Genomic DNA, 16,670 nt, shown 5'->3' with positions numbered 1-16,670 from the left:
CTCTAGTTGAACACTATCACCAACTGGGACACCGCCCCGATGAAATGAAATGGATTGTCTTGGAAAAGACAGAACTGGGACCTCGGGGAGGCAATATATCCTCTATCCTGCTCATTAGAGAGTCAAAAATGATGATACGCTTTGACACTATTCTAACGGGTTTGAACGAACAAGACCCTAGTAATGCTCAATTAGCTATTCTCGATAACTCATGAACAAGGTTCATTTTGTTCTGTTTTCCCCAGCCTGTAATCTAACTTGTTGTCAACGTTATTCCTGAGACACTTTATGATGTTGACCATGAGACATTTATGATGAATGTACCCATTATGCACATGACTTTTTCGATTGTTTCTTTCCCATTGGAACTATCATTTGTCTTTTGCCATACTTTCATTATCCAGCAAGCAAATATCATGTATCTACATGACTATCTGACGTTTTTCTCCCAATGTAATTATCATCTGGTTCTCTTGCATCTTCATTAGAAAATGTTAATTGATATAAGCTCATATGCTTGCTTTCTAACAACCAATGTTCTTTCACTCCTTTTTTATGTTTTCTCATATTTTCTACAAGTGAATCAATATATTTTTTTCTGGTTCAATGTGTCATCTTAAACGTTGAGACGCTTTCAATTAATGCACCTATTGTGCAAAAGTTACTTTACCTGTTTGTTTACCTAATAACAGATCATTAGTTTTGGCTGCACGCCCTTTAGTCTGTACAACAGTGCAATTCAAATGTGCTCATATGTTTGCTAATCAATTATGCTCCTTCAAAATACAATCGCTCCTTTTTTAGGATCCCCTACGTACATGTTCACATATTGATTCTCCTCTCCTAACCTTAGTACGACCGATCATGCTCACCCACCGGTCCTCGACGACGCTCCTCGAGTGATGCATTCCACTCACCCAATTATTAATAACACACATATTTCATTTGACACACCTATTCATTTTGTTTATTTATTTTGGGATTAATTTACCTATACTAATTCTTCAAGCCTCGGTTTCGAACTACCCGAATGGTCTTTCTTCCATTCTCCCGTTAAGGGCAGCATCTAGCGGCTGCACCCGGTGTAACGTCACGCGGTTTCAGCGTTCTCCTTATCAGGGAGCCGCCCCGCGTTGTCAGTAAGCTGTCTGAGTTGAGCGGTTTCAGACTCGTACGCCGTCTCAAGGTAAGGGAACCGCCTGAATTATACTCCGCTATATTTTGGCTAATTCGACCGATGAGTATGTCCTTGTTTCATACGATCAGTCCGTTTTCATATTAATAGTTTATTTTGCCATTTCCATTAGTATTACGCCTTTGGTTTTTTTTCCAGTATTGACTTCTTTTTAATTGTTAGTCCCGTCACTAGGATCTCGTGTCTAACACGATTAGTCCGTCTGCATGTATACTGATTATTGCGCCCTTTCCACGCATAGGGTCAAAGCGATTCTCGCTGGATTGACCTTTCCATTTTTCCTTTTTAATCAATGTTTGTTTAGTTTTTCCATTTATTGAATTGCCAGTCCCGCTTTTTTCCATCTTAGTATACGGATGATAGGATGAGGGACCAGGTCCTGTTTGCTTTGTATTTCTCTAGTTTTGGGCCACCTATCAGGTTTCCCATTTAAAGAGCGCTCTCTCCATTTGGTTTTTAGAGGCTGTTCTCCCGGTGATTCACTTCACCCAACATACCGATCTACGCTGCGGTGTGATTTGACGGAGTAATCTAATCCTCCCTTTTGTGCTAAGTAATACACGTGAGTTTACATTTATATGGAGTCATAACCCACTCCCCTCTTTTCGAGTCAACTCTATTGTTGACTTCATTGTCACTTTTAAATTCATTTTTAGGTGATTTTCACTCCCACCCGACTGTGGAGCCTTTTTTGCCCTGATGCCAAGCTGTCACTGACTAGATGCTCGTTCTTTAAACTGGTAATTATGGCAGTTATATCCATATCCAGCCCTGCAGTTGAATTTTCGCTTGGCATTATCACTTTTTAATTCCCACCCATATCTTTGTATAGGTGCCTACCTTCCCCGTTCCACCATCCTCTTTGTCCTGAGGAAGACCCCACCCGTAAGGAATTAATCTACCTACCTTGGAAGAGGGGTCGAAACGTCGACATCTCACCATGCCAGTACCCTCAATAGTGCGTTGAGCACTGTGTACTTTCACTTGTATATGGCTATTTGGCAAAACATTTAATTCTGTCAATGAATGACTCTTATCTTGATTATTTGGCACGACAGTAAGGTGCCCAGCAATTGATTTGTACCATTGTTATGAACTTTTATATGTCACTTACCCTACTACCCTACCTAACTCGTCACTCCCTCCCCTTCCCCGTGGCACCCCGCACTTTTGTAAATAGTGTGATTTATCATATGCATTTATGTGCCTGTTCCAAGTGTGATTAAATAACACTATGGTTCTGCCTTACTCGTTGCAATAGTTGTTTTGTTGATCTTTCTCTATTTTATGTATGTTCTGGGACCATTTCTATTCCACTGTTTGTTACCCAGGTCCCAGTGACTATTGGGCTTGCCCTTAGTTCTAACGCCCCCCGTAGCATAAAGTCGCATTGCATTTAATGCAGAGCACTTTCAAAAATTGAAATTGTGGACGGATGTCCAAATTTTGTGCTGAATCATGCACTCTTGAAGTGCTCGGCTGCGATGAGTCGGAAGGAGCAGGAGCGACTCTCATCCTTCGGCATTCATCCCAAGCAAGATTTACCGGATGAAGGGTCCTTAGGTGTTTCATCATGCTAGCTGTTCCACATGAGTATTTTTGGTTAGGATCCCCTCGAGGCAGCACTCTCTGGCAGATCTTGCACATCACCAAGGTGGCATTGGTCTTCGTTTGCCCCTCAGGATAGGTAAAAAATGTCCACACCACAGATGAAAAACGTGGTGGGCGTGGTGTCTCTTCCAAAAAATCATAATCAGATGTATGAGGAGATGCAGGAGAAGCCTGCTGCCCTGAAGCCATTATTTGTTCTGAAAAAAGTTTGAGCTAAGTAAAAACTTAGTCAAAAAAGCTTGTTCTCTGCAAAGAGATGCTCTTCCAAAGAAGGTCAAAGAAGAATGATTGAAATGGGTGGGGTCTTTCAATAGTTAGAACAGGAACTGTAATGAACCAATCAAATCTCTTTTTTTGCAGGTCACATGAGATTCGCGCACCCTGCGCTTACGCAGCACGCACCCAGCGCGCATCCGCGAAATTGAATTTAAAAGGAATATAGGATTAGATGTAAAAATATATTACTTTTATGAGAAGTTTAGAGTTTGTCTTCAATTAATATTCACATGAAATACATATATATATATATTTTTTTTTTAAATGTTAAATATTTCGTGGATCCGCGCACCCACCACGTCATACACGCATATGACGCATCGCGGAAGCGTCGCATAACATACATCGTACGTGTCGCGTATAGTCTTGGAGTCGCGTACCGGTCGCATTGCAATCGCGCTTCTAACACGTACCCAACGCATACCGTGCGCGGATGCTTACGCGTAGGGATCGAGAACGGTGCGCATAGGGTGCGCGGATCCCAAAAATTGGGAAAAAAAATAAAAAATAACGTTTTGAAAATATAGTTCAAAAAATATTTTTAGAAAATATACAAAAATATTTTTTTTAAAACCCAATAAAAACAAATAATATTTTTTAAGTTTTTAAAAGAATTAATTGAAAAAATAAGTTTAAAAAATGGTGATAAAAAAGTATTTTAAAAAAGATAATTAATGAAATTGACACACTGAAATTGAAAAATAAAGAAATCCAATGAAAATCATTAAACGTGATATCTTTAGAGATAAGTTATAGATAGGAATTAGCATTTAAAAAACCTTTAAAATTCACTGAAAAAACCATAGGTTTCATGCACGTTATAGTTAGGAATTGGCATTTAAAAAACCTTTGAAATTCACTAAAAAAACCATAGGTTTCAGGGGCGTTATAGTTAGGAATTGGCATTTTAAAAACCTTAGAAATTCACTGAAAAAACCATAGGTTTCAGGGGCGTTATAGTTAGCTGGACATTTCCCTCGTACAAAACCCAGAATTTCCCCCATTATAGTTAGTTCAGCTAACTATAACTCGCGCCCCTGCAATGCACTGCTGATGACGTCACATATTACATCACTCATGACATGGTCAGTGACATCACTGATGACATCACTGATGACATCTCAAATGACATCACTGATGACATCACTGATGACGTCATCCATGTGATAAATTAGTGCATCTTCTCTCACCCTTTGATATACCCAATGAAAATTTCAGACGTACATTCTCAAAACCATAGATGCTCCAATACCAATAACTACATACCCACTCATTGACTCTTAGGTCTACACACACATCCACTCACTCACCTGTACAGTCACTCATACTTACAGTTACTCAGTACAGGACTATCATATGCATTTATACACCTATATAGGCACTCACACACCAACAATCATCCATAGAGGTACTCACACACCTAGTCAGTCATGCAAATAATTAATCACACTCCCATTTACTCATCTATCCAGTTACACTCACACAAGTTCACTTACTCATAAAAATACTACCACATTCTTACACTCTTATACAATTACTGATACAAGCACACACTCATCCATACAGCCACTCTCACAATCACACACTCTCACATATAGCCAGTTATATACTCTTACACACATATATACTGCCTTACACATATGTAGTTACTCACACATGTACGACTGAGATATACATTCAATCACTAACACACCCATACATACACTCACCCAACCATACAGTCCATCACAGATGCACTCTTAAAACCATGCACCCATAAAATCACCCACTCTCACATCTATGCACAGAGTCACACACACCCCACCCACACAAACACTCAGGCACCCATACAGATACTCAGACAACCAATCAATAACCCATATAGACACTCATATAGCTATTCAAAAAACCATGCAGCCACTTATACACCAACAGACAGACAGATACAGACATTCACACAGTTTAGTCACAAGTCTGCAGTAAGATACATTTAATGACTCACTTATAGAGTCAGTCACACACCTACTAAATCATCCATTCACACACTTATACACCCACTCATTCTTCATTTGAGATGTCATCAGTGATGTCACTGACCATGTCATGAGTGATGTAATATGTGACATCATGAGTAGTGCATTGCGGGGGCGCGAGTTATAGTTAGCTGAACTAACTATAACGGGGGAATTTCTAGGGTTTTGTACGAGGGAAATGCCCAGCTAACTATAACGCCCCTGAAACCTATGGTTTTTTCAGTGATTTCTAAGGTTTTTTAAATGCCAATTCCTAACTATAACGCCCCTGAAACCTATGGTTTTTTCAGTGAATATATATATATATGACTTCTAAAATTATTTTTGAAAAGCGTGCTCTCAGGAAAGACAAACACAAAGTGCTTATGGATGTCTGTTGCTTAATTCACAACGCGTTTCACCTCCAACGAGGCTTGATCACGTGATCAAGCCTCGTTAGAGGTGAAACGCATTGTGAATTTAACAACGGAAATCCATAAGCACTTTGTGTTTGTCTTTCCTGAGAGCCCGCTTTTCAAAAATAATTTTAGAAGTCAAAGGGACAGCCGGTACTCCGCCGGCGTGCGCTCCACTTTCCACGGGTCTCGTGGAGTCCGGAAGGAGTTACGTTTTTCTTTTGGATATATATATATATATATATATATATATATTACCTACTGGCGGTCGCCAGTAGGTAGTTATAGTTAGGACCACGTTTCCATAGGAAAACCTCAACATTCTATTTTGAATAACTTTGGCGCCGGTCGACGAATCCTCGCGAATTTCTCAAAATAGGTGGGGCGCTACGCTCCGCTCCTACCCTGAAAGTCTCGGGGGGGTTCGTCAAGTGGGGGCTGAGATAAAAGGGGGGTCCCAAAACGCGTTTTTCCCATGCATTTTTCCATAGGACCTTTAGAACGAGCTACAGCCCGAACGGCTGAACAGAATTACTAGAAATTTGGCAGAGAGGTAGTCCTCAGGTCAAGGAAGTGCCTTTTGTAGGTTTGGTGTAAATCTGTTCAGTAGATCCTGAGAAAATAGCCTTTAAATCAATATATATATCTGTGGAAGCTTACGGTGCGCTTACCGTGCGCTTACGGTAAGCTTACGGTACGCGTACGGTGGCGTGCGCGAGCGGGATTCTGATTGGCTGTTAGATCTTAGTAAACATTCGAATCGGTCGAAACCAGGAAGCGGCGGCCGCCATTTTCTCTCTCGAACTGTCAGGGGGGTGAAAAAAAAAGGTGGATAATGTGAAAAGGGGGCAGGCTCGACAGTTCCTGACCCCCTAGCCTTGGTCAGGGGGTCCCAGAAGGACCCTCAAGGACAAAAATAAAAAAAAATTATTTTTCAAAAAATCGCCGTATGCGCGTAGCGTACGCGCACGGCGACCTGCGGAATTACGCGTACCGTGCGCGCACGGAAAAAAAAATTTTGCGAAAAGGGAAGCTTAAAAAAAAATACAAAAAATTGTGAGGTAAGGTTGGCTCTTATAAGAGCCGTTGGGTTCATACAGGGATGGAGGAAAGAAAGAATGGGAGTATTATGAGCGTCTACAAACATGCTGGTCTATCTTATTGTTAATAAGGGGAAGACTGACCTCCCCAAAAGCAATAAGACCACCACATTTTGTACACCTCATTTCAACACTCGCAAATCGAGGGTTGATGTCCAAAGGAAAAGAAGAAGGTGATGCTCCAACAACAGAGGAAGGGCTCAGCTGAGCTGCCGATGATGTACTCGGCTGAGCATCTGAGGCTGGGCTCTGGTGACTTACTGAAGAGTTTTCTCCAGTATGTCGAGCAAAGGTCCTTGGGTGTCTGTCCTGAAGGTGTCTCATCATAGAGTGATTTCCAAAGGAATATTTCCTACTTGGATTTCCTCTTGATAAAACACGATCACAAAGTATGCAAGTGACCTTTGGAGCATTGACCTTTTTCTCCCCCTCTGGAAAAGTGAAATACTCCCATACAAAAGAAGTCTTTTGTTTCCTCCTTCTCTGGATCATGGTGGTGCTGCTGGCCTCACTCTCAGAAGAGCTCTTCTGTTCTGCCATTGTATCCCAATGTCAATCCAGCTCCTGCTCCTAGAGAATCACAAGCAGAAATGAGGGGAATGGGTGTGGTGTGGGAAGAATCTGGAACTGAAAGTAGTATCAACCAATGAAAAGTGTTCTTTCAAGCAGTAAAGAGGGGAATGGGTGTGGTGTGGGAAGTTTCTGGAAGTGAAAGTAATTTCAACCAATAAAAAGTGTTCTTTGTAAGTCACATGGCCTACCGTGCGCGCACGTGACGCTTACGGTGCGCTTACGCAGCGCTTACGTCACTTTCGCGCATGCGCATTACACGCCCCTGCGTAACCGCGACGTTGCTTCCGGGTGTACGCGTACGGCACGCACGTATCACGTATCGCGCATGCGCATTACACGCCCCTGCGTAACCGCGACGTTGCTTCCGGGTATACGCGTACGGCACGCACGTATCACGTAGGCGCGCTGCACTAATTACGTCCAGAGCGCGTAGCGTCAGCTTACCGTACGCGTATTTTACAAGCGCGTAGCGTCAGCTTACCGTACGCGCACGGAAAAAAATGCATTAAAAAAAACCGTTCGATAATGCAGGATATAGTACATAAATTATTAAAAAAAGGCTTACAAAAAATGAAATAAAAAAAAATTGCATTAAATTATAATAAAAATATAAAATCGAAATAAAAAACCACTATCCACATTGACCCCACCCCCTGTGCTTTTGGTGGCGTTAAGTGGGCGCGCACGCCACGAATGGCGTAAAGTAACTTAGCATTTAAAAAAACGAAAAAAATAAACTGAAAAAACCATAGGTTTCACACACGTTATAGTTAGGAATTAGCATTTAAAAAACCTTGCAAATTCACTGAAAAAACCATGGGTTTCACACACGTTATAGTTAGGAATTAGCATTTAAAAAACCTTAGAAATTCAGTGAAAAAACCATAGGTTTCACACACGTTATAGTTAGGAATTAGCATTTGAAAAACCTTAGAAATTCAGTGAAAAAACCATAGGTTTCACACATGTTATAGTTAGCTGGACATTTTACTCGTAAAAAACCAATGAAATTGCCCCGTTATAGTTAGTTCAGCTAACTATAACTCGCGCGCCCGCAATGCACTGCTGATGACGTCACATATTACATCACTCATGACATGGTCAGTGACATCACTCATGACATCACTGATGACATCTCAAATGACATCACTGATGACATCACTGATGACATCATCCTTGTGATAGAGTGGCAGACCTCCTCTTCCCCTAATATAACCTTTGACACACACATTCAAAAATAGAGACTAAAATTTACAAAACAATGGACATACCAATAACAGTTACAACAACCTCTTCAGTAATTCTAAGATCCACATACACATCCACTCATTCACCAACAGTCCAATACAGTCACTCATACATGTACTCACTCATCATATGTACTCATACACCTATACATCCTGTTACACAATGCCACTCATCCATAGAGCAACTCACACACATAGTCACTCATGCTAATAAAGAATCAAACATACATTTACTTGCATATACAGTTATACACACACCACCACACTTACTTCTACGGAAACTTACACATACTTAGTCTTTTAAACAATCACTTATAGAAACACATACTTATTCATACAGGAACTCTTTCAATCTCTCACATATAATCACATATATACACCAATAGTCACATATACTAGTTTTAAACATATGTAGTTACTCATAAAGACACTATTGAGACAGTCATTCACTCACTAACACACCCATACACACACTCATCCACCCATGCAGTCCTGCACACATGCTCTGTTCAACACATACATGCACCTATGCACTACGTAATACCCCCCACCGAACCATGCAGACACTCAGACTGATACTCAAAAAACCAACTAATAACCTATATAGACACCCATGTAGCTACTCACCAACCCATGCAGCCACTTATACACAAAGTGAGAGACTGATACAGATATTTACATATTTAAACATTACTCACTAAGCCATGTATTCACTAAGATACACTTAATCAGTCAGTTATACAATCAATTTTTCAAAAACAAATCATCCATTTAGACACTTATATACCCATTTATTCTTCCATCGTCCTTGAGATATACATATATAAAACATATTTAATTTTCAGAAAAATACACATTCACTGGATGATGTCATCAGTGATGTCATTTGAGATGTCATCAGTGATGTCATGAGTGATGTCACTGACCATGTCATGAGTGATGTAATATGTGACGTCATCAGCAGTGCATTGCGGGCGCGCGAGTTATAGTTAGCTGAACTAACTATAACGGGGCAATTTCATTGGTTTTTTACGAGTAAAATGTCCAGCTAACTATAACATGTGTGAAACCTATGGTTTTTTCACTGAATTTCTAAGGTTTTTCAAATGCTAATTCCTAACTATAACGTGTGTGAAACCTATGGTTTTTTCACTGAATTTCTAAGGTTTTTTAAATGCTAATTCCTAACTATAACGTGTGTGAAACCCATGGTTTTTTCAGTGAATATATATATATATATATATATATATATATATATATATATATATATACACACACATATATTTATATAATTTTCTAAAATCATAAGTACATAATTATAGTTTTTTATGTTTTAGGGTATTCTGGTTCTTGCGATAGATATAGATTTTTTTAAATGTATGTTAGCTAATTTCATATTTTTTTAAATGATCATTATTTTAATTTTTTTATTTTCTTTACATTTGATATTATATATTTGCACTATTAACAGTATTTAGACATTTTTTTATAATTATTAGAATCTAAATCTTTCGACATTTTGCAACATTTATTATGATATAGTATTTTTTAATGTATTTTTTAATAGTGTTTCTCAAATGCAAATGTAATTTTAAAACATAGTTTGGAGTTAGTATATTAATTTTGACCTACCCACTGATGCATACTTTCACCAATGTCTGTTGTACTAGACTTAATAGTAATTCTGACCCTCCTTCCAAGAATGCACTTTCTCCGGTGTTTCTAGGACTAAAGTTGGAACAGTAAACTTGACCTAACTCATCCAGTTGTCGGGTCTTTTCCCTATGTTCGTGGGAATGGAGTAAGAATAGTAAATTTGACCTCTCCAATTTTATCCACTTTCTAAATTGTTAGTGGGATTGAGGTCAGAATTTAAATTTGCCCCCCTCCAAATATATGTTCTTTGCCCAATATTTATGGGGCTGAAGTCATAATAGTAAAACTGCCCACCTAATTATATGCACTTTCCCCAATGTTAGTTGTACTGGAGAAGAATAGCGAATCTGACCTCCCTCATTGTATGTCCATGGGACTGGAGTTGCATAATTAAATTTGACACCCCCAAATATATGGACTTTATCCAATGTTCGTTGGACCGGAGGACAAAACATCTTTGTTTATAGCTACAACTGTGGGTTTCAACCGGAGTGAGCACCAACACAACGAATACTTTGTATATTATTTACTGCCAATATTTTGGTATTCGTTATTTTGACATTAATATCTTGGAACACAGATATTTTTATTGTAGATACTTAGGGCTATAGTGTCACAGAAAATTGCTCAAACCACACGACACAAGAAACATAATGACGAAAACCATAAAACTACAGGATAACAAATTGCCATAAACACTAGATTAGGTGCATAAGTTTTTAGAAAGCAGGAGTTATGTATTAATCTTGGTAGGTTCAATGGACCGGTTTCGAGTTTATAATGACAGAAATAAGTGTTTAGCCTGTAGAGCCATTTTCCTAGCTTAACACAAGATGTAACTACCAGTGTGCTCTACTAAAAGAGGATAGACAGAGCAAAGAGTGAGTGGGTTCAGCGGGGCAGAAAGCAGAACAGATAAAGCAAAATTCTCAGTACTTTGTAACCCTATCAGAACACAAGACCACCATCTGGGGTGGACCCCCTCTGCGTTCATGCCCTTGTGTCTGATGTCTGAAACATAGTACAGTGATTCTGTACAGCAAACCTAGAAAATGCTTTTGATGTCATGACGAGGATAGGATAGTGTAGATACGCAATGTATTCTGTGCAATAAGATATAATGCATGGTTCTTGAATGGCCCTCATCAAAAAGAGTAACTGTAAAGGTGCAGATGGTAATGGTGTGTTGATTTTCGACTGTCACTCAAATTGAAACTACCATCTAACCATATCATATCAGCACATATACTCTAGTGAATGTATTTCTTTTATTTGGTTAAAATGATTATTGTACACTTTTGAAAAGGTTCCATCGCAGTTTGATTTTATAAGACAAAGAAAATAAACACAAAACTCAGACACAGATTCATATCCACATATTTGTATACCCACCACCAACGCAAACTCTGTTGCCACACATCACTCGACACATTACAAACAAAAAAACATACACACCACAGACTGGTTTCCATATAAGCACAGCACACACACACACACACCACAGACAGGTATCCATATAAGCACAGCACAAGCACACACACACACACACACACTACAGACAGGTATCCATATAAGCACAGCACAAGCACACACACACCACAGACAGGTATCCATATAAGCACAGCACAAGCACACACCACAGACAGGTATTCATACAAGCACAGCACAAGCACACACACACCACAGACAGGTATCCATACAAGCACAGCATAAGCACACACACATACAGACCACAGACAGGTATCCATATAAGCACAGCACAAGCACACACACACACCACAGACAGGTATCCATATAAGCACAGCACAAGCACACACACACCACAGACAGGTATCCATATAAGCACAGCACAAGCACACACACACACACACAGACCACAGACAGGTATCCATATAAGCACAGCACAAGCACACATACACACACCGCAGACAGGTATCCATATAAGCACAGCACAAGCACACACACACACCACAGACAGGTATCCATATAAGCACAGCACAAGCACACACACACCACAGACAGGTATCCATATAAGCACAGCACAAGCACTCACACACACACAGACCACAGACAGGTATCCATATAAGCACAGCACAAGCACACATACACACACCGCAGACAGGTATCCATATAAGCACAGCACAAGCACACACACACACACACACACCACAGACAGGTATCCATATAAGCACAGTACAAGCACACACACACCACAGACAGGTATCCATATAAGCACAGTACAAGCACACACACACCACAGACAGGTATCCGTATAAGCACAGCACAAGCACACACACACAGACAGGTATTCATACAAGCACAGCACAAGCACACACACACCACAGACAGGTATCCATACAAGCACAGCACAAGCACACACACACCACAGACAGGAATCCATACAAGCACACACACATGAGAAGACACCACACGGGTATAAACCCATGAAGACCACAAATATAAGTGCACCTCACATACACCATCTGATCACAAGCAATCGGATAAACTACAAATATTTCCTTGCGACAGAACATATGACAATATAAGGTTCCAAACCTTTTTAGGGTTGCTCTGGTTCTGTTCAGTACAAGCTGGAGGGTGTATATAAGTGAAGCCAAGACTGACCCCAGGAGAAAGCTGCAATTCTACTTAGAGAATAAAATGAAAACGTCTAAATTAGCATTTACCACCGTCAGATTCTGGGATATGTCCCAGATATCTCACCAGTACTGTTTGGGACGGTCCTATAGAGTTTAGGATAGAGCGTATTTCTACTTGCAGCTGCATCTTTGGCCATCGACTGAAACGTGCCCCAGTACCCCATATTCAGAGGAATGTCATAATATGTTGAATTGAATATTTACAAAAACAAAGAGCTACTTCAGAGTTTTAAAATGTATTAGGTCCAAGCTTAATGAACTCATCCAGCCTACAAATGTACATAGCATTCCAGAGATTCTGGTTTAATTATCGAGTATGCGTTCAGGACTTAAAGTACCAGAATGCATCACAAATATTGGTCTGGAACTACATGAGATCCTAAGTTCTGATATCTCTTAACGTAAACCCACATTTTCAAATGGCGAGGAGGAAATTTGGAGGATTTTAGAGACAATACACTGTGACAATACTCCCAGCTACCATGAAGCTGCACACACCGGGAGCAAACAAGGATCCCTGATTTTGCAACCCAGGAAGTGGCTCCTTGTGTCCCGGCAACAAATCTTCTCCCCGCAAATAGGGTTGAAGCAGGCATGTTTCCATGGCTCAATACCTGCTTCCCTTTTGCAGCCGGAGCATCTGTTGGCAGCTGCAGGGATAGCTGCTCAGTGAACTGAGCACTGTTGGACATGTCCTCTTTTAATGTACAGGTGAGCATGTCAAATCCTAGCATGGCCAACTCAGTCTGTCATGATTCAGCATTCTTACTCAAAATAGGAAACATTAACTCCAGGTTCATGGCTATGAACAAGAAACATGAGTAGCGATCTATATTTCAAAATGTAGTCCCTGACACGCTTAAGTGTTAAGCCTTCATGCACGCTTTAATGCACATGCTTAAATTTGAGGCCCCTCAGCATATTTGTGTTTGTTTAGTTTTGTTTTGCAGCACCAACCTCCTGGTAATTCAGTATAGGTCCCCTCATTATGTTGTGTTGTGTTTTGTTTTGGTTTGTTTTGTTTTGTTTTGCAGCACCAACCTCCTGGTGATTCAGTATAGGTCCCCTCATTTTGTTGTGTTGTGTTTTGTTTTGCTGTGTTTTGTTTTGTTTTGCAGCACCAACCTCCTGGTGAATCAGCATGGGTCCCCTCATTATGTTGTGTTGTGTTTTGTTTTGCTTTGTTTTGTTTTGTTTTGCAGCACCAACCTCCTGGTGGATCAGCATGGGTCCCCTCAGGATGTTATGGATTGTTTTGTTTTGCTTTATTTTGTTTTGTTTTGCAGCACCAACCTTCTGGTGAATCAGCATGGGTCCCCTCAGGATGTTATAGATTGTTTTGTTTTGCTTTATTTTGCAGCACCAACCTCTTGGTGAATCAGCACAGAGATAGATGTTTGTAGGTCAGGTCCCTTTAGCCATTAACTTGCATGTGCTTTTAGAGGTTTGTTATTGCTTGGATTGCCTCTCCATCAAGGCCACGTATTTTTAGGATGGTTATATTGTTTGGTAGCTTGTGTGTTCTTTCATTGCTAACACAGCAACTTTTCAATTGGTTATATATGTTTTTTGATTAGGAAGAGGTTGCTGTTTTATTTGAGTGCCTTAGCCTCTCAGGCCACAATGCTATTCACTTATCTCTCTAGTTCATTTGTTTCACTTTGCTGCCATCGTAATATATTGTTGGATTTACACATTTGTGTTCACTAAGGAAAGATTTGCACACAAATATGTGTTTTAGAGATGCAACAAAAATACAATGATTTTACTGAGTTTCCCCTTTAAGTTCACAATTTACAACCAGCACTTCATCTTCGGCCTCCTTTTCATAATACTTATCAGCATAGCTTTGCTGATGTAGTCTGCTCAGGGAAGGGGCCCTACTTAATAGTGTAGCCCAAGATGCTGCTTCATTAAGGGACTAGACACCTGAGGCATATTACTAAACACTTCCCCTAGCAAAACAAAAGCAATACTTATTAGCTTTGCCAATTCTTGTTGGTAATGCGACTGTGTGAGTTATTTAAATTTCACCACCAAGGTTGTGCTAAATTCATAACTTGACAATTTCCTGAAGATACAGAGTGGGTGGTGTTTGCACTGCATTGCCTATGGGTAAACTATTCTTTTTAATTTAAAACTTTCTGAAGTAGATTTAAGTGATGTTGGCCAACGTTGCCCACCCATACTTTTCACTTCAAAATTATATATCAGCAGCTGTGTGCTTTAGATCTCTTGCCTGCATCTCCTTCCCAGGTTCAATCAATGTTAGAGGAACAACAGACCTCTATCAGGAAGAGGAGGGGAGGGAGGGGAGGGAAGGAAGGAAGGAAGGAAGGAAGGAAGGAAGGAAGGAAGGAAGGAAGGAAGGAAGGAAGGAAGGAAGGAAGGAAGGAAGGAAGGAAGGAAGGAAGGAAGGAAGGAAGGAAGGAAGGAAGGAAGGAAGGAAGGAAGGAAGGAAGGAAGGAAGGAAGGAAGGAAGGAAGGAAGGAAGGAAGGAAGGAAGGAAGGGAGGGAGGGAGGGAGGGAGGGATGGATGGATTGAAGGAAGGAAGGAAGGAAGGAAAGAAAGAAGGGAGGAAGGAAGGAAAGAAGGAAAGAAGGAAGGAAGGAAGGAAGGAAGGAAGGAAGGAAGGAAGGAAGGAAGGAGTGGATGGATAGGAAGGAAGGAAGGAAGGGAGGGAGGAAAGAAAGAGGGGAGGAAGAAAGAAGGAAGGAAGGAAGGAAGGAAGGAAGGAAGGATTGATTTTAGGAAGAAAGAAAGGAAGGAAGGAAGGAAGTTAGTTAACTAAAAAGCATGGAAACTATTCCTTGATTTCACTGGTCACTATAAACTTTTACAAAAAAAAATGTGTGCACTTACTGTATATAGAGCCGTAAGGATGTTGCCTTACATACCCTTCCGAACCAAGCCTTGTTCCCACAGGTCTGCGGGTGGCAGCGAGGGACGGTGCCGAGTGCCGGTAACATGCATTTATCTCAGGCTGCCTCCGGTCCGCTGCCCCTGCCTCCCGGTGTGCGCGTGCTGCGGCTTCTGAGTTTCAGCACCGTGGACAGCTCCATGCCAGCAGATCCCGCTGACCCTGCGCGGCTCCACACGCTGCACGTGCCCGACGTTGGCCGCACTCCTGCCTCAAACTGCCCCGTTTTGTCTTCATGGCTGCACAGCTTGAGGGAAAAGAGAGCCCTCCAAAGACTGGAGAAGTGGCAAACAGTATTCCCTGGTGCTCCTCGCCCCGCTGCCTCCGCTCGCCGCGTGCTCCACTCCCTGCTCAGCTTTCTTGAGGCTTTACTCTGCTGTCAGCATTTCCACGTCAGGGGAGCGCGCACCCTGCGCCGGGAGCCGGTAATGATGATTGCTGAAGCATGTTCTGACAAACGTGAAGATTCCTCCCAGGGCGAGGCCGTGTCACCTCCTATCAAGATGCCTGCTGCACCTGCGCGCAGCAAGAGACTGATGCCCCAGACATTTCAACATTTAGAAGCTTTCCAGTCCCCAAAAAGAAGCTTTACCCAGAAGAGTTGCATTGTTCCTAGTTTTTTAACCGAGTTTTTGCATTTTTGGCTCTAGTGTTGAATTTGATTGTACAGCTATTTACTTCCCAGCAGTGTCCATTGAGTGACCCCTGGGTCAGCACGCGGCATTAGAAGCGTTTCGGTGTGTGCATTTAATCCCTGCTTTGGCCTGGAAGCCTCTTAATACGATCCTCTCTTTCTCTCTACCTGCCTCTCCCTCCCCCTCTATAGTTCCCCTCTGTCCTGCACCTTAGCCTGTCCTCTCTGTCACGATGACTCCTCCGTTTACCTTACTATTGTTCCTAGTCAGACTTATTCTTACATAAAATAGCTCTGGAGTTTCTCTCCCTATAAGTAGGACTTGTAAACGCTTTGAAATGTTTCAATCCTTCATTATATTATCTTGTAAAATACATGACTTGCACATCC

At 41.1% G+C, this 16,670-nt stretch overlaps 1 protein-coding gene across 1 annotated transcript in view; it reads right to left on the bottom strand.

Moving 5' to 3' along the window:
• Window positions 1-16,319, bottom strand: part of LOC146805930 (retinal guanylyl cyclase 2-like) — a 468,140-nt gene extending 451,821 nt beyond the window's left edge. Inside the window, exon 1 of the mRNA XM_085620568.1 lies at window positions 15,589-16,319. The gene's annotated coding sequence lies outside the window, so the exon portion shown is untranslated. The remainder of the gene's footprint in view (window positions 1-15,588) is intronic.
• Window positions 16,320-16,670: the final 351 nt, after the last annotated feature.

The sequence above is a fragment of the Triturus cristatus genome, chromosome 8 (genome assembly GCF_964204655.1).
Source record: "Triturus cristatus chromosome 8, aTriCri1.1, whole genome shotgun sequence".
Taxonomy (NCBI): domain Eukaryota; kingdom Metazoa; phylum Chordata; class Amphibia; order Caudata; family Salamandridae; genus Triturus; species Triturus cristatus.
The sequence above is the reverse complement of the archived record's forward strand: the minus strand, read 5'-3'. Positions and strand labels throughout refer to the sequence as shown.